The 21341-nt window shown below is 40.8% G+C and overlaps 1 long non-coding RNA gene across 3 annotated transcripts in view; it reads right to left on the bottom strand.

The window, feature by feature from the left end:
- LOC122561930 (uncharacterized) overlaps positions 1-21341 on the bottom strand; it is a 259730-nt gene that overhangs the window by 104119 nt on the left and 134270 nt on the right. For all 3 annotated transcript variants that reach the window (XR_015761466.1, XR_015761465.1, XR_015761464.1), the window contains 2 exons: positions 702-842; positions 216-383 (listed from right to left, as the gene is read on the bottom strand). This is a non-coding gene — a long non-coding RNA (uncharacterized LOC122561930). The remainder of the gene's footprint in view (positions 1-215; positions 384-701; positions 843-21341) is intronic.

Here is a 21341-nt window from a genome sequence, read left to right as displayed (position 1 = left end):
GTCCCCAATAGATCTTTGGAAGCAGCCAATTGCATAGCAGTTTAGTGCAAATTTTGCCTTGATGACCACTGGGATACGTTGACCACCAAACGTTCAGATCACAGGTCCTGCTTGAGGAGTCAGCATGGTTCATGACAGTGTCCTGGCACATCTTCAGGTTGTAATGTGGAGGGAATGGTACCGAGGACAATAGGACCTAGCTCTCTTGTACCTACCCCACATCCTGAGGGGATCTTCAGCTGCAATCCCTTAATGTGGACACTGTTTAACAGCTGCTGGAGGCCTGCTGGTGCTGGGCTTCCTGGCACATCCAATCCTCCTCAAATTCGATAGCAACTGTGATGATAGGTCCCGCTGTCACTGGATCCATTGGTCTCACAAACCTTAGTGAGGAATGTAATAGACATAATGGGGACTTAGTAAAATGGGAACTCAGCATCTGGGAGATTCACAAATGATGGTTTAGCATACTCCTCCATGCACTGGACCATGGAGATTCTGAGAAGGAATGTCATGGAATACTTCTGCATGGACCTTTGACATAGGGACCTTATTCTTATTAACACAGCAAATGCCACATCACATAACTACAGGAGATTCTAAATGCAATAAGGTATCAGTAATCTTATTTCCCCACGCCACCTCATGCATCGCCCAAAAAAAAGAGCACTGCATAAAAGAACAAGTAGGAGAATACTTACAGTTCAAGGCAAAAAGAAATCAGCTCCATGCTTTTGTGCAGTCTTTGATAACTTGGACATCTTTCAAAATTGTGGCCCAATGGTCTCAATTTTAGGGTCACCTGTGATTTCTTCTGCTTCACAGAGACGACTGTGACCAATCTGAAATGACCAATGACATAGAGAAGATAGCTTCTGAGAAGGATTACTGCCCCACACAGGTTAACACTGAATTCTTTGCAGGTCTTCAACTTGTGTGTAAGTGTCTGATTAATGCAATTGCCCTTTGCATGGCCTCACAATGCTCACTAAAAGCGCACAAGCTCTCAGAGAACAAAAAGCACTTACACTACCCACTCTGGATGTGTTCACAGCCATTTTCCATATCCAGTGCTCAATTATAAGTCACATAAACATAGCAGGCAATGCAGGTCAGGCTTGGCTGTGGGTAATCAAGGGGCATCCTCGAACCTCCATGTTTCTTTCTTCCTGGGACTTCTGGATGAGCTCATCCGTACTGAGTTTCCATATATTCCACGCAACATTTGGACACAATTTCACCACGCAACATTGCCCCCTGACACCAGACCTGCAGCTTAGCTATGCCAACCCATTGTGTGGCGCTAAACTCCACTGAGGCCAGGGTAGTGGTAAGCATCAAAGATCGCCTTCCCACAGTAATCCAATTCGCGATTGTCTCTGAAGAAGGGTCACTGGACCTGAAATGTTATCTGTGCTTTATATCCACAGATACTGCCAGACCTACTGAGTTTCTGCAGCAAGTTATGTGTTTGTCATTTTTGTCTCCTCCCCTCAAATGTTGTGGTTTTCCTCCAATACAGTTGTTGCCCCTCTGCATTCCAGCATGCTGCCTCCAGTCCCCACAATTCAGCTTCCCACTTCTCTACCACAGCTACGTCTCCTGACAACCCCCTTGACATTCATTGAGCTGATCCTCAGGACTGACTATGGCCCACCTCCTGACAGACTTGGACAGACAGCCCTAGTTGATGTGTGACCAGATCCCTGACAGATCTCAGTGCAGTTCTTGAACTGACTTATCACAAATCCAGTATGATATATACTCCTGACCCTGACCATCACAATAGACCAATGGACTATGTCCAAGCCCCTGGACAATGAGTGGATGCTGTAATTAACTTACTGTGCTGGGACCCCCTGACTGATGGCTGTCTCCTTTGACCTGATTAAGAACTGCATCTCTTAGAGTTTGAGGCACAGTCATTTGGTTGCTGCATATACACTATGTTTGCGATGTATACTGTTCGCTTATAGTGCAGGTGTAATATTGAAGTAGAACAGTGATATACTGCAACATATCCACCCTCTTGACTGTTGATTACTGTCACCCATGACTAGCTGCCTGGCTTTGTCTCTGAGCTAAACAGCAAGGCACAAGGTTGGCCTTCAAGCTCTGGGTAAGGGGACAAAGCAGAGAAGCTGGGAGCATTGAAATAGGGGCAAGATGATTGAGCTCTAAGAGAGCAAGCAAGTATCTCTGAGATGTACCTTGGCTCGCTCCATAGGGTGAGTGCCTATCCCTGTACCCAAGGGTCATGGCAGCAGCATTGCAGTGATGGGTGCCAGTATTCTCCATAGTACAGCACCCGTAATAAGTCGGTCAGATATGCGCATGAGGATGGGTGAAGCTGATCTATGTCTGATGCCAATGACTATGTTGTGTGGTGACCATAAGACATGGGAGCAGAAATTAGGCCATTCGGCCCATCAAATCTACTCTGCCATTCAATCATGGCTGAAAGGTTTTTCAACTTCAGTTTCCCGCTTTCTCCCTGTAACCTTTGATCCCCTTGGCAATCACAAACTTATCTATCTTTGTTTTTAATATACTCATTGACCTGATCTCCACAGCCTTCTGTGGCAATGAATTCCACCTCAAGAAATTTCTCCTTATCGCCATTCTAAAGGGTCTTCCCTTTACTCTAAGGCTGTGCCCTCAGGTCTTAGTCTCTCCTGCCAATAGAAACACCTTACCAACATCCACACTGTCCAGGCTGTTCAGTATTCTGAAAGTTTCAATCAGATCCCCTCTCATTCTTCTAAACCCCATTGAGTATAGTTCCAGAGTCCTCAAATGTTCCTCATATGTTAAGGTGAGGGAGTTCACTGACCAGTGCCCTGAGATATTGGTGACAGCTGTCCAAAATGAAGGACCAGGGATCCAAGCAGCAACCAGGTGTCCACTCTGATATTATTGTCAGGAATTGGTAACATCTGATTTCTGTCAGGCAGTTATAACGAATGGGAAATGAACTGAGATGATCCTCAATTGCCCCCAGTGATCTTTAACTCTGTGGTGTTTTGAGCTTCATGTAACTGGGATTTCAGAGCCCTCAGAGGACTGCTAGCTGGATTCCTACAAGAGATGATGTGGCCTGCTGATGTACCAGGTCTCTACCAATCCTTCACTTAGTTTCCACCATCCACATCAGCCCAGAGATCTCCACCCATTCCGGCAAGACAGTTATATCCACATGTTGCCTGAACTGGGCTTTCTGTCCATTTCTCCACCCCACCCTGATCTATCTACCTAGACAGGAGTCTGTGTCCATGTGCACTGAAAGTACATGACACCAGGATCAATTTGAGGTTAGCAACACAATCTAGACAGAAGTTCCATTCAACCTCTGTACTGGAAGCCAATGGCACCATCTGAATATGGATCAATTATGGCAGGAGGGCTGAAACCTTTGGAAGTTTGATGCAAAGCAACATCTGTGTGCCAGTTCTGATAAAAGCTTAGTAAATGCTAATGGTTCCTTCTCCACAGATACTGCCTGATCTGCTGGGTGTTTCAAGCATTATTTCCGATTTCCCGCATGCATGCTATTTTGCTTTTGTACCTGTGCGCCATGTATAAATAGGAGGCTGAGGAACCGAGCAGAGTTTGAGAGTTGCAAAGAAAAATCCCCAACACATTCATGAAAACAAACCCCAGACAGGCAGGATTTAGCGAATTGAACAGGAAACTCAATGAGCCTGTGGACGGATTAAGTTAGTCAGAATTCATTTCATTTGGCATCTCATTGCATTTCAATCATCAACAGCACCAGGGTCATTGAAATTTTGAAATACCTCCCACTATTAAAATGGTATTTTATATCCTTAAAATTTCAGACCAAAGCAAAACATGCTATTCTTTCTGTGCATAGATTTTGAGCAAGGACTATGTTTCTAATATCAGTTACATTATTCGCTTTCAAATCAACAAGAATGTTGTATTTTCAGTAGGATCATCATGTTTCTGTTTAGTTAACTGGTAAAAGAAACTTCCGCCATATTTAGAGATTTGTGACAATCATAATAACAATTCCAGAGGGGGCATGGTTTAGAGTGCAATATACCATACGCTACAGATGGAATCCAGCATCTTACTTCACGCTGAACTACTCACTCTCTCAGATAAACCAGGGTGGCATAGTAGCTCAACGGATAACACTGTTGCTTCACAGCACCAGGATCCTGAGTTCAATTCCAGCCTCAGGTGACTGTCTGTGGAGGTTATATGTTCTCCCTGTATCTGTGTGGGTTTCTTCTGGGTGCTCTGCTTGCTCCCACAGTCCAAAGATGTGCCGGTTAGGTGGATTGGCCATGTTAGATTGCCTATAGTGTCCAGGGCTGTGCAGGCCAGGTGGATTAGCCATGGGAAATTCAGGGTTATAGGGATGGGGTGGAGGCGGGTTGCTCTTTGAAGGGTCGGTGTGGACTTAATGGGCCAAATGGCCTACTTCCAAACTGCAGGGATTCTATAAACTGTGTAAGGTGTGAGTTTACTCTGGTTCTGCCTCAGCCACTATAGATCAATATTTTCTCTGATGATAACATAACCATTGCAAGAACAATCTGATATGAACGTTACTGAAGTAGTAAACATGTTTCTTAAGAACATTTGAAATATTTTGAAATAATCACCAGAGTGAATTTCCCACAATGTTTGCAATGTCACCAATACAAAGTGTCTCATATCAATTCATATAGAACTTCTCTGATATCCCTGGATTGCTTGAAAATTGGTGCAAATGCTCAGCATGTGATTTATCAGACTTTATGCATAAACACTTTGCCATTTGGTCTTTAGTGCTCTGACTCTGTGTAGAACCACTTCCTACCCATTCCAACTGGGATCCCATTAAAACATTACTCAGTCATCAATCAAAGCAATCGTTGGATATGCGGAACAAAAACAGAAGTTACGAGAGAAAATCAAAGGTCCAGCAGTATCTGTAGGAGAGAGAACCAGAATTCAAGCTTCGTGTTCAATATGACTGTACCTCAGAATTGAAGAGAGGTGGAAACATAATGGGTTAAATGCTGTTGAGAAAGGAGGCGGGGGTAAGTGGACCAAAAGGGTTTGAGTGTAAAGGAGAGTAGAAATCAAAATTGATTGGTTCAGAGTAAGAGTTAAACTGGGAAAACTACCTTCCCTTTTGTTGCAGCTGCCCTTCCAATCTTTCTCAACAACATAAAATCAATCACAGTTTCACCTCAGTGAAGACAAAATACTGCAGAAGCTGGAAATTTGAATCATGTGCATAGAATACCTGAAGAAACTCAGCAGGTCTGGTAGCATCTGTAGAAGGAGAAACAGAGTCAACACTCTTGTGATTATAATGAGGTCAGCTAGGTCAACCTCATAGAGTAAGAGTTCCCTGATTGGGACTGTTAATCTGGTCCAATCGGGGAGTTCTGTCTGACTGTGTCAGACATCCTATTCACTCTGAGGGCTGTTTCTGAGGGAGCTGGATCAGTGTCAAAGGACTCCCCATGCGTAAATAAAGGTGTCTAGGGATACCGGATTCCGTGGAGTTATTTCAAACATTTTGACTAAAAACTATGAACTGTGTTCTGAAAAAGAGTCATGCCAGACTCAAAACATTAATGCCTCCATAGATGCTACCAAGCCTCCTGAGTTTCTCCATCACTTTCTATCCTTCTTTCAGATCTCAAGCATTCACAGAATACATGTGTGAAGTGAGATCAAATCTGGAGTGAAACAAAAACAGAAATTCTTGGAGGAACTCAGCAGGTCTGGCATCACCTGCGGAGAGAAAGTAGAGTTAATGTTTTGAATCCAGTAACCCTTCTTTAGGACTGGAGTACTCCATTTTTTTAATACCAGAGGCTATTGTTGGGAACTGTACACTTAATGAGTATGTTGTGTTGCACCTTAATTTCACTGTTTTAATATTATCACTGCATTACAGCATTGTAACCTGAAAATGACCTTAACCTAATGTTTGCATAAAATTCTCTCCTGACTATTTTAATGGGTTTATTTGGAAGCACTAGCTTTCGGAGCACTGCTCCTTCATCAGGCAACTCCGAACGTTAGTGCTTTCAAATAAACCTGTTGGGTTACAACATGGTGTTGCATGATTTTTAACTTTGTCCACCCCAGTCCGACACTGGATCTCCCACGTCATGACTATTTTAATGAAATTATTAGCCTATTAGGGGAGTTACTTGAAAATGCAAGAGCAAAAACAAAATTCTGAAAAATTGATATTCAGAAAATAAACTGTGAGTATTTCAGTCGTTTGATCAGAGCTGAAAGCTATCAAGATCTCTTTTGAAGGGCAAAGCGAGGGAAGGGTTGTATGTAGTTGGATCTTGGCTAACCAAGTGGCTGCAAATGGGCTACAGTGGATGACAGAGGATGATGGAGGACATGTGACCTTAGCACAACATCACAGCAGATCTCCTAGCAGAAATAGCTACAGGCAAGAGAACCATTAGCCCATTAAAACGTGAAGGATTCTGCCAAAATGGAGGAGACAGGTTTGATCGGAGCATTGAATATTCACAGGAGAGAGTCTCACTGTAATTTCAAGGCCTATAATAACTAACCAGGGGAATATTCTAGAGGCATTTATAAATATTTTTAATAATTATTTCTAATAGTTTTAGCTGTATTTTATCAGATTGGAGAGAACCTTGTTATAGACTGGAAAACATATGTGTTATCCCAGTTATAAAAACCTTGGCTGTCACAATGGTGCAATTAAAGTTTCTTTTGTACTTAGTCCAGTGTTTATTGCCTACCTTTACATATCTTAATGTGGTTTGGAAATGATCCTCTGGCACCTTATAACCACTTCAATTAACTTTAGAAGGTCGGAATTTGGTGTTTGAGGAGATTCCCCTCTTTGCAACAAAATTGTGAACACATTTTCAAATTCCTGTTTGGGAGTATCAGGCAGAAACATCCAAAAAAATGTTGCTGATTTAATATTACTCCCTATCTCCGTAATTGCTTCCAGTCTCCCATTCTGCTTAGATTTTTGAACCTCTCCAATTCTGGCCCCTTGGGGATCACTGATTTTAATCTCTCAACCATTTTAGAGGTTGTGCCTTCAGGTGTAGAGGTCCTAAAGTCTGCAATTTCCTCCAAAAATCTCTCTGTCTCTACCTTTAACACATTCCCTAAAACCCACCTCTTTGTTTGAGCAGTTGGTCTCCTGTCCTCACATCATGTCATGTGATTTGATGTCAAATTCTGCTTGATGTAATGCATCTGTGAAGATTACTCTTGAATTACATTCCATGGGTAAACTAATGCCTAAGTACACATTGTTAATGACATAACTAAAGACAGTATGCAAGACAATTCCACTCCTTGGTCAGGCAATCTTGTAACCAAGATACATAATATCAAACATGTTACATATGAGGAAATATTCCAATTGTATTGAGTGGAGCTCCCTATTGATATCATGCCATTTGCACTGCTGGTGTTATTTTCTATGTTCTATATGGTTTAAACAATATTGAGTAGATTTCATTTTCACTGTCTCCTGCTCCCAGTGGGGCACTTTGAAGAATGGTGAACCAGTCAGTAGAACATAAGAAATAGGATTAGGAATACACCACCTGACCCTTGAGCTTACTCCACAATTCAATAGGTTTTGCCGAGTCTCTTTGCCCAAATGCCATTGTACTGGCTCTCTAGGGTGGAATCCACAGCAGCTCAAGATGGGAAGCCTGGTGATGGGAAGGGCATTTGATGAGATGGGGTGGTATTGTCTCAAACCCAGTCACATTCCTTAATTCTGCCTTCATCAGAATTAAGCTCTGGGCAGGAGCATCTTTAGTCAACATAACCACCCTGGTGACAATTGAGGCCCTTAAGTTGCTGTTTATGGACTACTCATGAACACAGACCACCACTAGCTACAGATGGGCCTGACATTGTATGGAGTTCCCAATAACTGCTAACCTTTAGTGGCAGGGATGTGATGGGAGGTGCTGAGGGTAAAGATGGGTAAGTGTTCCCAGACTTGAATGATTGGACATTAGGCAATGGCATGTCCACTGGAGTCAATACTGTTTCACATGATACTGCATCCATCAAATTGTTGCCTACTCATTAGCCTGTCTAGGATTTTACATTTCAGGTCAGGAGTCTCGAATCTGAATCAAATGAAGGTCATTGCTCCACACCTTGTGGGAAACAATCATTCCAGTTGTCAGTTTTTCTGGAATGGCTAATTATTGGTGAGAGGCAGGCTGGCTGTCTAATTATAAATGATTCAGATTCTCAGTGGTGGAACATCAATAAGATGCCCTCCATCATGGAACGAGCAACAGCCCGTCATTCAGGGAAGACACTGGGGTACACCTCCATCTATAGGCATCCTCTCAGCATTATTTAAACATTTTGACTTAGAAAATGGCCTCAGCAGCTGGACATTTTATTTGTGGAGAGGAAACCCTGCTAGGAAACCATCTTCAGGCAGATATGTCTTGGACACGTTGGGGAGTCAAGATGACGACTGGAAAAATCCAGTCAGTTTCTGAAAATAAGATTCTCTTCAGCCCCTCAGCTGTCAATCCCAATGATGACAATTAGCCTAAGCCATGATGGTAATGACAAACTTGCTAGGTGCAAATTTTCATGCCTATCTATTTCCCAACTTATTCCACTGTCCTAAATTGCTGTGCTGTCTCTTATTGTCCTTACAGCTTGCATCATTAGCAAACCTGGATACGTTCATCTTTTCCTTTCCATCATTATTACAGATTGTAAATAGCTCAGGACACAATAATGATCATTGTAACACTCCACTATTACAAGCTGCCAACTTGATAATGCCCCAGTTATCATTGCCTGCTGATTTCAGCCCACTAATTAATCCTCTAACCATGTTGCTATTTTACCTTTAACTCCACAACCACCTGATGAAGGAGCGGCGCTCTGAAAGCTAGTGCTTCCAATTAAACCTGTTGGACTATAACCTGGTGTTGTGTGATTTGAAACTTTAAAATACAACCTGTGTGTGACTTTGTCAACTGGGCATTATTTATCTATCCTACTAGGCATATCCTCAAAACTCTCATAAATATATCAAATATAACTTTGCTTTCATAAAGCTAGGTTACGCTGGTCTGATCTTATAATGGGTTTCTTGGTTAAAACATCCTCATTAATAAGTACCAGCAGTTTCTTGACAACAGATGTCAGGCTACATGTCCCTTCTCTGAATCATTGTTTTTTTTTTGTCTAAGTGTTAAATCCATCAAGTTCCATGAAGGATTTTTGTCAGGGTGGCCCAGCATGTTTTCTCATGCTATAATTCCAAATGCACCTCATTAGTTCCTTACCTCACCCGAATGATGCCCCTCACGTTTGGTGTTAGCTCAATTCATTCATGTCCTTTTAGGAAGGAAACTGCTATCTTTACCCAGTCTGACCTACATGTGACTCCAGACCCACAGAAATGTGGTTGACTCTGGACAATAAATACTAGCCTAGCCAGCGAAGCCATGTCCCTGTGAATGAATATTAAAAAAAATTGTAGCACCTACCATGGCCAGAGGAATTCGGAACTGCCAGATATCCTAGAATGTTCCAGCATTCCTGCAGATAGCATCATCTTTAAAAGGCCACGGCACACCCAGACAAGTGCTGTCAGTCAGAATTGCCCTGCACAGATTGTGACAGTTGCTATGGTCTTGGCAGAGAAGAGGAAATTGGTGTCTAGCCTTGACGTTAGGCATCTAGAAGTCCTTGTGCATGGATTGGTGAGAAGGAGGGCAATCCTCTTCCCCAAGAATAGGCCATGATGCCAGACCCTGCTAGACTGGTCCTATATTGCCAACCAGTATGCTGTCAGCCTTCTGGTGGAATACCCAGGAATGTTGGAAGAAGGTCAATGAGCTTCTCAGGTCCACCAGGATCAACATCACCATTTTCTCTCTGTTACTCTATCACACTCTATCTCTGTTACTCCACCTTGGCTCTAACATTCTCACTATTGCCTGTAACGTCTTCCCTCACTCGCTCTCACTCACCCCATCCACCCTTGCACTATTAACCCTGCATACCCTCTGCGCTACCCACTCACTTGCTGAGGGCATCTCTCCACCTGCACCAATGGTAACAGCTGTTCCATCCACTTTCATCTCCCTGAATATTCCCTCTTTTTCATTACAGGAGAAAAGAGCACAGTGGGGCAGAGAAAGGTGGTGGGCTGCCCAACATTCGCCTCCTCACATTTACACCAAGTGGTCACTGAACCTGACTGTCTCAAGTGATTGTGCAGGAAACCCCTGACTGAAGGGTGATTCCCTTGACTTGACTGAGGCCTAATGACAATTATTATATGCTTCCTGGCTTTCTATCTGTTCTAAATGGCAAGGCAAGACTGTGAGTCTAATACCTCTGGCTGAGAGGCAAAAAAAAGGTAAGATATAACAGCAATTCTGTGAGCATGGAGGTAGGTTTGAAGTGAGTGACTGCAAAGAGAGCAAGTACACAGCCTTGCAAAGTAGCCTGTTCCAATCCATGAGCTGGGTGCTTGTCCCTGTGTGTAAAATATCCGTGCAGCAGCATTGCAATATTAGTTTCCTTTGTGAACCAAAGAGCAAATTTAAAGTACAGAAGTGTACTGCAAATGGATCCAAATGTTCCAAAGATGATGTGAATGGATGGCAAGTGTCTGATGTCAAAGTCCATGGATGTGAGGCAGTCATTGCTCATGGACTGGTCCTCACTCCCCATGATAACTTTTCCTGTGTGGCCTTTAAGGAACCAAAGTCTATTTTAGCTACTCTCCTCCTTTTTATAAACTTATTAAAGCTGTGACATCTTTTATATTCTTAGCCAGTTTACTTCCACATTATGTGTTTCTTCTTTCTTTCGACTATTTGGTTATTCATATCTGAGACTCTCTCAACATTCAAGCTTATTATTTTTGCAGTATTATAAAGTTCGTATTTTATCCTAATATGATCTATATCTTTCCTTGCAGAACACAGCTAGTTCCATCTTGTTGAGTTGTTATTTTTTAATGGAATGTATTCTTGTTGAAATATTTGAATAATTTATTTAAATGTTTCCTACCCTTTGTTTATCACCGTAACGTTCAACCCATTTACCCAACCAATCTCAGCTATATTCATGCAATTATCTTTGTCTGAACATGACTTTTAGTTCTAGTCGATTCTTTGAATAAAATAGAATAACTGAGGGCACAATTCCAGTCTACACTATGGATTAATTCTCATTACTTAAAATTGTTTCCTTGCACATTCCTTTCTTAATGTAACTCTATTTTGTCCCGAACATGCTCCCATACCAAATTACATATGGTCCTGTTCTATGTTATGTTTAAAGTGGCTGCAATTTCTCTTTAAAAATATATCATTGCAAATTAAGAGACAGCGCTAAATAGTTTGTTCTGTCCAGTCTAGAAAAAACATATACTTGATCCAAGGTGAACATTTCATATTAAATTGGCTCTGCATTTATCAGGAGTTCACTATATTTTATCAATCCTACCACTGTAATCAAAATGCACTGAAAATTACTCACACCACATATTTTAACATGAGCTCCTTTAGATGACTAAATGTTGGTGGGAAGTGGATCAGTCAACCAATGCCTCAAGCACACTAAGCATTTTTGGACAACAGTCTTTTAACTCCTTTTGTACATTTGTTTCTTATCTAAGCAGAATGCATTTTTCTTCACAGGGAAAGTTGCAAAATGAGCTCCTGATCAAATTTTTTTTAAAAAGTAGACAACAAAGCTGGCTTTTTTCCCCTGTATTGATTTATTTTGTACTGATAACTGTGAAGTAAAGAGTGGTTTTTTGGGAACATTGCAGTTCTTTTAGCATTGAGATAAAATAAAATTTGCATTAAGGTAAACCTTTCACAGTAAATGCCTATCAAATTTGACATTAAATAATGCTTAACCTGATCCATGGAGCTTTTCAATTCTGATGCCAAAGGTTTACAATGATTGGTTTAAGGTATCAAAATGTAAACCAATGGAAATCATCTTAATTTACTCAGTGGGCTGGATTTTACAGTGGTATATCGGGCACCCCTCTCCCCAACACCTATGTACAAAGTCACATGACAACTTTAGATCAGCATTCTAATGGTAGCCTGTCAGTTCCTGACAGTACATATGGCCCATGGGTCCAGACATCTCAAAACTACCTACCTTCTCGTCAATGTCAAATAGCCAGCCAATTAGCTCATCAAAAACCTGCTGTTTTGCATGGTTCATACATTTTACAGTAGGTGCATGGAAAAAGGATCAGGAGGAAGTCACACCGGTAGGGGCTGCACAAAGGCATGTGAGAAGGCTTGAAAATGGGACAGGGGTGAACGTAGCAGCACATTCTGCTGCTGGGCTTCACAGAGTTTGGCTGTGAGTAAATTCATTTGACAGGCTCTATCGGCTTAATTAGAAGAATTAAGGCAGGAGTAAGAGGGCCTTTAAATTCGGATCAACTTCCGAATAAGGGCCAAATCCAGCTCCCGTTGGACATTTCGCTCAGGTGTATGATTGACTGCTGAGGCTCATGTACTATGTTCATTGACCAGTTAATACTTGATCCAACATGGTGTAATAATGGTGACAGGAACCAACTGACCATGAACACTCCTTCCTAGCTCTCCCAGCCTAACATTCAGTGTGACCTCCAGCTCAGTCTCACACAGCGAACAGAACCATCTTATCTTGACCTCCTTGTAATCCTGCCAATTTGCTGCTTATTTTTTTTTATTTCCTCAACTCCATAACAGTATGTTTTTCAAAGAAAGGAAGACTTTACATTCAGTCTTACGTCTGAATAATTCAAGAAAGGGAAGTCTACGATATAAGTAGCCTGGAGTAGTTTCAATGAAAGACCTTGATATGATGCAAAAAATCATTTGAACACACTGGTTCACACTTTATAGATATCAGTTAGCACTTGCCTGAGCAATGAGATGAGGTGTTATGAATTTATATGATATTTTTATAATAGACGTAAAGTCTCAGAGGAGAAAAAGTGATGTTGGCTCCACCCTTTGGTTGATTTGAAGTACCATGGTTTAACTGCCCCAAAATCATTGTTATTCTTTTGACCTTTCTCCACTTAATCTTCCAAGCTACAATTATGCAACTTTATACATTCTTGCTCTTATCTTTGCTCTCACTGTTAAATCCACAGAGAATTCTAGAATGATGGAGGACAGAAGGAGGCCATTCAACTCAGCCAGCGCAAGGTCTTTGGTAAATCCAATTAGATTGATTCCCTTGTATTCTCTTCAATGATATACAATTATTTTCCTCTTGAAGTAACACAAACCTACTGTAACTCCTAATCTCCTGAAGTCAATTCTTACCCTTCTATGATTTTTAACTTCTAAACCCAAGCTTGGCATCATCTAATCAATATTTACTTTTCACTTAAGTTCATCTTCACTCCTACTCTTACACTGTAGTTCTTAGCCTATCTTGGTTAAGCAACATTTTTTTTCTCTATGTTAATACTTTTACCTCTTACCAATCAATCCACAAGAGCAGAAGATATAGGAGCAGAATTAGGCCATTCAGCCCATCAAATCTGTTCCGCTATTTGATCATGACTGATATGTTTCTCAACTCTGTTCTCCTGACTGCTTCCCATAACCCTTGATCCCCTAACTGATCATGAACCTATCTATCTCTGTCTGAAATGCACCTAATGACTTGGTCTCCATAGCCTTCTGTGGCAATGAGTTCCTTGAATTCACCCTTCACTCCCTTAAAACTCAGCACACTCTCCTCTCCTACAGTCTGAATATTGATTCCTGTTACCTTGATACTTCTTGCAAGTTGTCCTGATGAGTACAAGATGAAAAGTTTTGGTAAAATGCATCTTTTTTCAGCAGTATCTAAATCTTCATTATGGTGTTGTGATGAATCCTGTTGTTGTCCAGCAGTATAAACATTTAAATTCATACTGTGCCCAGTTCATGGAGGCTTATTCTCTGTCATCTTCACTCTTACAATTTTATTGAGAATACAGAAGATTCGATAAAAGCACAACACAAATTATAGCCCTCCAGAAATTAATATCTCATTATTGATTAGTTTCAGATAAATATTATACAAGTGAAACTCTTACCCAAAGTCATTAATGAATAAATAAAACTCCAGAACAGCCTATATAAAATGAGAGATCAAAGTGACAACATAACCTCTGATTATCCAAATTGGCTTTAAGATGCCAGAGCAGACCATATCATTTTGTGAGACCATAAGTACTGCTCAATGGAAGTGTACATGAGAGTAGTTTGCAGAGTATAATAAATGGCTCAAGCAATATTTTCTGGTTATTTTATTCTGTGCCCAGAAATGTTAGGTTTCATCTGAACCACAATTTCCATGTAAACAAAGGTGCCATTTCACATCCTTTAGGCCAGGATACGCAGTCATTACCTTTTACAAAAAAATGCTCAAGTTTGATTGATTGGCTTTAGATAAATTTAACTTCACTATTTTTTTTCCTGCGGAATTTCCTGTCAAGTGCGCCCATTCCCATCTGCAAAGGTATTTGGCTCCAGATCTCTTGTGCGCTGCCATTGCTGAGGTGATTTAGTAACAAGTACATGAATGATCCTGTTATCCTTGCCCTTGTCTTTTCCAATTGTCCTGGTCTTTGCCACCAGCCTGGGACCCAGCTCATCCTGGGAACTAAGAGGCAACGGAGGACAAAACTCTGAATGTATCAAAGTAGGATTGAAAGTATCTCCAAAGCAAATCTAAATTTTTAAAAGCAGTGAATTTTCTTTATGGCACAGTATTACTGTGCTGTACAATTCCAGGTACTAATTTGCTCACAAGTACAGAAATGCTTACAATGGTACTGCAGTCAAATGTACATGTTTCCTATCCTTAACTAACCTCTAAGCCTAAATAGACTAAGAACAGAATGTGACCACTTATCAGCTTTTGCTTTTAAATATGTAATCTCTAAAAGATTAAAATGTTAATACTCATTATAATACTGCAAACAGATAAAAGAAAATTCATAAAATGAACCTTCAGCAAAGTTTCTGAGATCTTTGCGTCGTTCACTTCAAATCCCTAAGAAAGTGAATGGGAGCTCAGGGCAAGTGCCATTGGGATGGTTTTGGCAAGACCAAATGGAATTCTGCAGCACAAATTTTCAAATTCTGCGACTACAGAAAAATAAAATTTGTGTGATAGGCCCACTGTAATTATGGTCAAGTTAAACTTCTTTTTCCAAATGTTGGGAACCACAGAGGTAAGAGCTATTTGAACAGTTGTTTAATTTCACTTCATAGTGTTATGTTAAGCTTTTTGATATAGCGTCAGCCATCTTTGTGAGCCAGGAGCAACATCATAGAGCCCAAAATACATATTTTTCATTTCGAACAGCAGTCTGACAATGTCCTGTCAATCAATTCTTTAACAACACTGTTCTATCTCAACCAGACACCATGTGAGCACAAAATCCAAATAAGTCTATAAGGAAACCATTGCTAAGGTCTAGGATGAGGCCTAGACTTAAGCTACATTTGTTTGTCAGGCAGTAGACTTAGTTGGTTCACCTCAGAACCAACTTGCAGGCTCAAGTCCTACTCCAGAGATTCAAGTGTAGCTAAACTATGGTATTGCTGCACTGTTTCAAGCTCTACTTCTTAGCTCAGACATTAAAGCGAATCTACCCTGGGCTCTTAGCTGGACATGCTCAGGGTCAATCACTCTTTCGGACTAAAGCATAGGTGGCATCCATAATTATTCTTCAAAGTAAAAAATACAAATTATCTACACAGTAACATATTAGTGTTTATGGGACTCCATTTTGGATGGATTGGGTGTGGCCTTTTGACAGTGACTACACTTAGTTGGCTGTAAAGTGTTTCAGACTTTCAGAGGTAATGAAAAACAGTTCACAAACACAAGCTGTTACTTTGCAAAGAAGCACTTAGCAGAGGGATGTCCTCAATTCCCTATTCAGATAGCTCATGTGAGAGGAAAGTCGGTGTGAGGGGTGCATGCCTGTTGGGAAAGTCCACATTTTACACATTGGTGGTACTACATTCAATGGCCTCAGGAGCCCTGTAAGCTGGAATACCGCTTACCAGTGGCACAGTTCTAAAGCGAGGTTCTTGACCTGAAATGATTAGTCTGTTTCTCTCTACACAGATGCTTATTTAAGCCATGCATCCTTTGGAAATGTGAATTCAAATACTCTTGAACCTGAGTGTGAAACATAAATCTCTGGAGGTCACCAAGATCAATTTAATTTGAAACAGTCAAATGATAACAGAATTGGAAATAATAAGTCTTTAGAGATATCCGAATATTTATTTTTATACGAAATGAACTCTTCTCTTCTGAAGCCGAGCTTTGACGTTTTTCGATTAGCTGATCAGAACTGACACACACTTGCAACGAAGGGTTAATCCTTTTCTCATTTTATTCAATCTGCCCTCGAGACAGCCTTGGAGCGCCACAAGAACCCAAAGGAACTATGTGAGCAGACTAACAATATTTGAAATTCAAAGTACTTACTGTATATTTCAGCCACTTTTTTGGAAAGAAAGCGTTTTTAATAACCAACTCGGGAAGTGGGTATTGACAAGAATTCAAGATGAGATAGTATTACCTTCGAAATGCATGTGGAAAATGTGCTTCGGAAGTATTCCTGTGCGAAACTGAAGGCAATGCTCATCAAGTTCAATTAACTTAATCTGAGGCGACAAAAGAAAGTTTGACAACTCTCTCTCATCTCACTTCACCACCCCCCCCCACCGCAACTGCTCACATCAAGTCTCTTAGCACTGCTTAACATTCCTGATGAAAGCCACTAAGGAGAGGATCCTGCTAATTAAAAGCCTATTAGCTTGATTCCTGATTGGATTAAACTACTACAGGATGAACCATGTTGTCACTGAATTCAAATCAATTGCTGATCTAAATTAAAACGTTGCATATGATACCCTCTTACAATGGCAAACCGAGGTCGTGAAATGCTATTTCCTTTTGTTGCATGAACTAACTGAATCAACCTCGGTTTAATGTGCCTACTTCCATTCCCTTTGTCTCAAACTAATGCTGGTTCAGAAGCATGGCAGATATAATAATGCTTCAGACTCAATCGCCTCAGCTACATATATGGATATATGATTGATAAACATACAGACCTGTATATACAAATGATAAATTCTGATCTCGGTATGAAAATGTTTACTTGTGGATGGCATGACCAACTGTACAGATCATCAAATTATTTTATGAATAAAGTATACTTTTGAATTTTAAAAAATCAGACCATTGAAAACCCCTCAGCATAATTACTTCTGTTTTAACATGCTTTATATGATAGCTCCAAATAAACATAATCAAGAAATATTAAATGGAAACTTTTTTAACAAAGGTGAATTCCCGTGTAAATCAAAAAAGTCACCTCAGGTTTAATATTACAGATAGACTCCAGTGCCTGTCTGAACAGCAAAGAACAAAGTGATCAGCTCCAGGAACTTGTGGCTGAACTCTGCAGTGAGTGCAGTGAAGTAGTAGTTACATTCCTTAACCAGCAATTCAGTAGCATGTTCATTAATCCAGAGACCAGGGGTTCAGAACCAACAATGACAGTTTCAGAATGTGAATTTTGTGCAAAAATCTGGAAACAAAGCATTGGGTAGTAGCAAAAGTGACAACCGAGTGGTCAGATTGTTTCATTAAAAATCAACTGGTTTCTTAGATTTATCAGGAATGGAGAGTTTGAGATATAAAAATAGACTGGAAAGGCTGAGACCTTTTTCATTGGAACATTGGAAGTTGATGAATGACCTTATTGAAGTTAATACAATCATGAGGGGTAAAGATAAGGTGAATGAGAATGGTCTTTTCCCTAGGAGGGGGGAGTTCAAAACTAGGGGGCATACTTTTAACGTGAGAGGAGAAGATTTAAAAAGGACATGAGGGGCAATTGTTTTTACCCAGAGAGTGGTTGACATGTGGAATGAATTGCCAGAGAATGTGATGGATGCAGGTACAGTTACAACATTTAATAGACAATGGATAAGTTCATGAATGGGAAAGATTTGGAGAGATATAGGCCAAGCACAGGCAGGTGGGGCTAATTTAGTTTGGGAACAAGGTCAGTGGACGAGTTGGACCGAAGGGTCTGTTTCCATGCTTTGAGTCTATTAAATTCCTTTCAGAAAGGAAACCTGTTCTCCTTAAATAGTGTGGGCTGTTGTCGCTTCAGATGCACAGTATGGTTGACTCTTACCTGTCTGCTGAAGTGTCCTGGGTTACCAGTCATACAAAGAGACCAAACGCTAGCCTTGCCAGAGGTAGTCGCATTTCAGGAATGAATCAAGACAAATAAAATTGGGAAAGATAGCAGGAAAAAAATTTAAATTATAAATACTCGAAAGGCTGCTGCAGTGAATAACTCGGCATACCGTGAGTAGAAACACTAGTTAGGTTGCCCTGACGAACAACATATTTCAAGTAAAAGGGCAGCATTAGTAATCATGCTCGCTTTGTTCTATCTGGGCATAAGTTGAGAGGCAATCCAATATCCAAGTAACTGCATTGCAAATAAATCATCATAAGACTGAATCTTGCTCACCCATGGCCTATCAGGTCACACAGATAAGGTGGTAGAAGCAAATACATTAGCAAGTTTAAGAAGCATTTAGACACACAAATGCACAGGGAATTTAGGGATATGGACCATGTGCAAGCAAATGGGATCAGTTTAGAATGGTCTCATGGTTAGCACAGACATGGTGGGATGAGGATCCTGTTCCTGTGCTTTACTGTTCCAGGTTTCCTCATACAAGGATCAAGAAATAAGGAAATGAAAGAGAGGGCATGGAAAAATAAAATGAGAAAGCAAGAAAAAGAAAAACCCAAAGATGTTTTACCAATATATTTCATAGAACCCCTACAGTGTGGAAACAGGCCCTTCATCCCAAGTGACCTCAGAAGAGTTACACACCCAATTATCCCTGATTAATGCACCTACACATCCCTGAACACTAGTAGCAATTCAGCATGGTCAATTCACCTAACCTGCAATTCAACTAACCTGCACATCTTCAGACTGTGGGTGGAAACCCATGCAGACACAGGGAGAACGTTAAAACTCCACACAGACAGTCACCCACGGCTGGAATCAAACCCAGATCTCCATCACTATGAGACAGCAGTACAAACAACTAAGCCACCACACCACCCCAAAGATAAAGAGCAAAAAGATAGTTAAGGATAAAGCCGGATATATCAGTGATGAAGAAGGGAACTTTTGTGAAGATGCAGAGGATATGGGAAGAATTTTAAATGAATTTTTCATCTCCATATTCACAAAGGAAAGAGATGATATGGACATGGTAATCCAAGCAGAGTAGAGTGAAATATTGGACAAAATAATCATAACAAGAGAAGATTTGAAATCCTTGCAAGTGAGTAAGTTGCCGTGGAGTTGAAGGAGGTCAGCATGGAAATTGCAGATGCTCTGAAAACTATTTTCTAATCTTCAGTAAACACAAATGAGTGCCGGATGGCAGGAGGAATGCAGATGTGGTTCCATTTCTTAAAAAGGATACAAGACAATTATAGGCCAGTTAGTCTTACTTTGACGGTGGGCAAAGTGAAAAAAACAACAACACCAGGTTGTAGTCCAAAAGATTTATTTGGAAATACTAGCTTTCTGACCGTTGCTGAATAAACTTAGAAAGGTATGGACTGGTCAGGGATATTCAGCATGACTTTGTTAAGGAAGATCAGGCTTTATAAACTTGATTGAATTCTTTGAGGAAGTGACAAGGAATATCGATGAGGATAGTGCAGTGAATGTTGTGTACATGGAGTTTGGTAAGACTTTTGACAAGGTCTCACATAGCAGACTGGTCAAAAAAGTAAAATCCCATGAGATACAGGATAATGTGTCGAATTGGATCCAAAGTTGGCTCATTGACAGGAAGCAAAGCATGATGGGTCAATGGCTGCATTTCTGTATGTAAAGCTGTTTCAAGTGGTGTTCTACCGGGCTCAGTGTTTGCTTTATACATTAATGATTTGGAATTGAAAACTCAGTTTTGAAATTTGCAGATGACACAAGAAACTTGACCATGGAGTGGATAGTACAGCAAATTGATTTAAGGTCCAAAATGGTATAAATGGGTTAGTGGAGTGGGCACAAAAGCAACAGGCGACTGACTGTGTGGAGTTTGCACGTTCTCCCCGTGTCTGCGTGGGTTTCCTCCGGGTGCTCCGGTTTCCTCCCACAGTCCAAAGATGTGCAGGTCAGGTGAATTGGCCATGCTAAATTGCCCATAGTGTTAGGTAAAGGGTAAATGTAGGGGGTATGGGTGGGTTGCGCTTCGGCGGGGCGGTGTGGACTTTTTGGGCCGAAGGGCCTGTTTCCACACTGTAAGTAATCTAATCTAATCTAATCTAAAAAAAAAGATGGGGTTCAACGCTGATAAGTGTGAGATAAGGTGTGGAAGCATTTGTAAGTATTGAACTGTAAAAGGGAATACACAATAAACAGGAGGGGTAGATGAAGTGAGAGTTCTCAGTGTGCAAGAGCACAGGTCCCTGAAGGAAGCAGTACAGGTAGATACAGTTGTAAGGGAGGCTTATGAAATGCTGTCCATTGGCAGTGGTATAGAATACAAAAGTAGGGATGAAAATAACAAAACTGTAGAAGACACTGGTAAGGCACAACTTGACTATTGTGTGAAGTTCTGGTCACCATGTTACAGGAAGGACATAATTGCTTTAAAGAAAGTGCAGAGAAGATTTACTAGAATATTGCTAGGGCTGGAGAATTGCAGCTGTGAGGAGAGATTGGAGAGGATGAGTTTTTTTTTCCCTTGGAATAGAGAAGGCTGGGGGTGTGACATGATTGAGGTATGCAGAATTGTGAGGGTAGAAATAAAGTAACCAGGAGGAACCTATTTTCTCTAACAGAGAGTTTAAAGATTCAAACGAAGAGGCAGAAGGTTTAGAGGAAAAAACATTTTTTACACAGAGGGTGGTTAGCATCTGGAATTCACTGTCTGATGGAGGCAGAGACCCTGAACGTTTTCTAAAGATACCTGGATCTGCACCTTAATTGCTGTAAGCTGCGGGGCTAAGGGTTCCAAGCATGAAGATGGGATTGAAAGGTCATATGAGTGCCTTTGGGTTACCAGGGACAAGATGGATTGAATGGCCCCTTCTGTGCTGTAACATTTCTATAGTTCTAAAGTTGTAAATTAACACTGCAGCATATAAGCTGGTGACATACAGCCAATGTTCAATTTATAAAATGAATTCTTCAGGGAAGTGGCGATTTCTATTTGTTCCTGAATCAAGTGACTCGT

This window comes from Chiloscyllium plagiosum, unplaced genomic scaffold (genome assembly GCF_037043375.1).
Source record: "Chiloscyllium plagiosum isolate Xiang-an unplaced genomic scaffold, Cpla_swu_hap1 HiC_scaffold_25, whole genome shotgun sequence".
Classification (NCBI taxonomy): Eukaryota; Metazoa; Chordata; class Chondrichthyes; order Orectolobiformes; family Hemiscylliidae; genus Chiloscyllium; species Chiloscyllium plagiosum.
The sequence above is the reverse complement of the archived record's forward strand: the minus strand, read 5'-3'. Positions and strand labels throughout refer to the sequence as shown.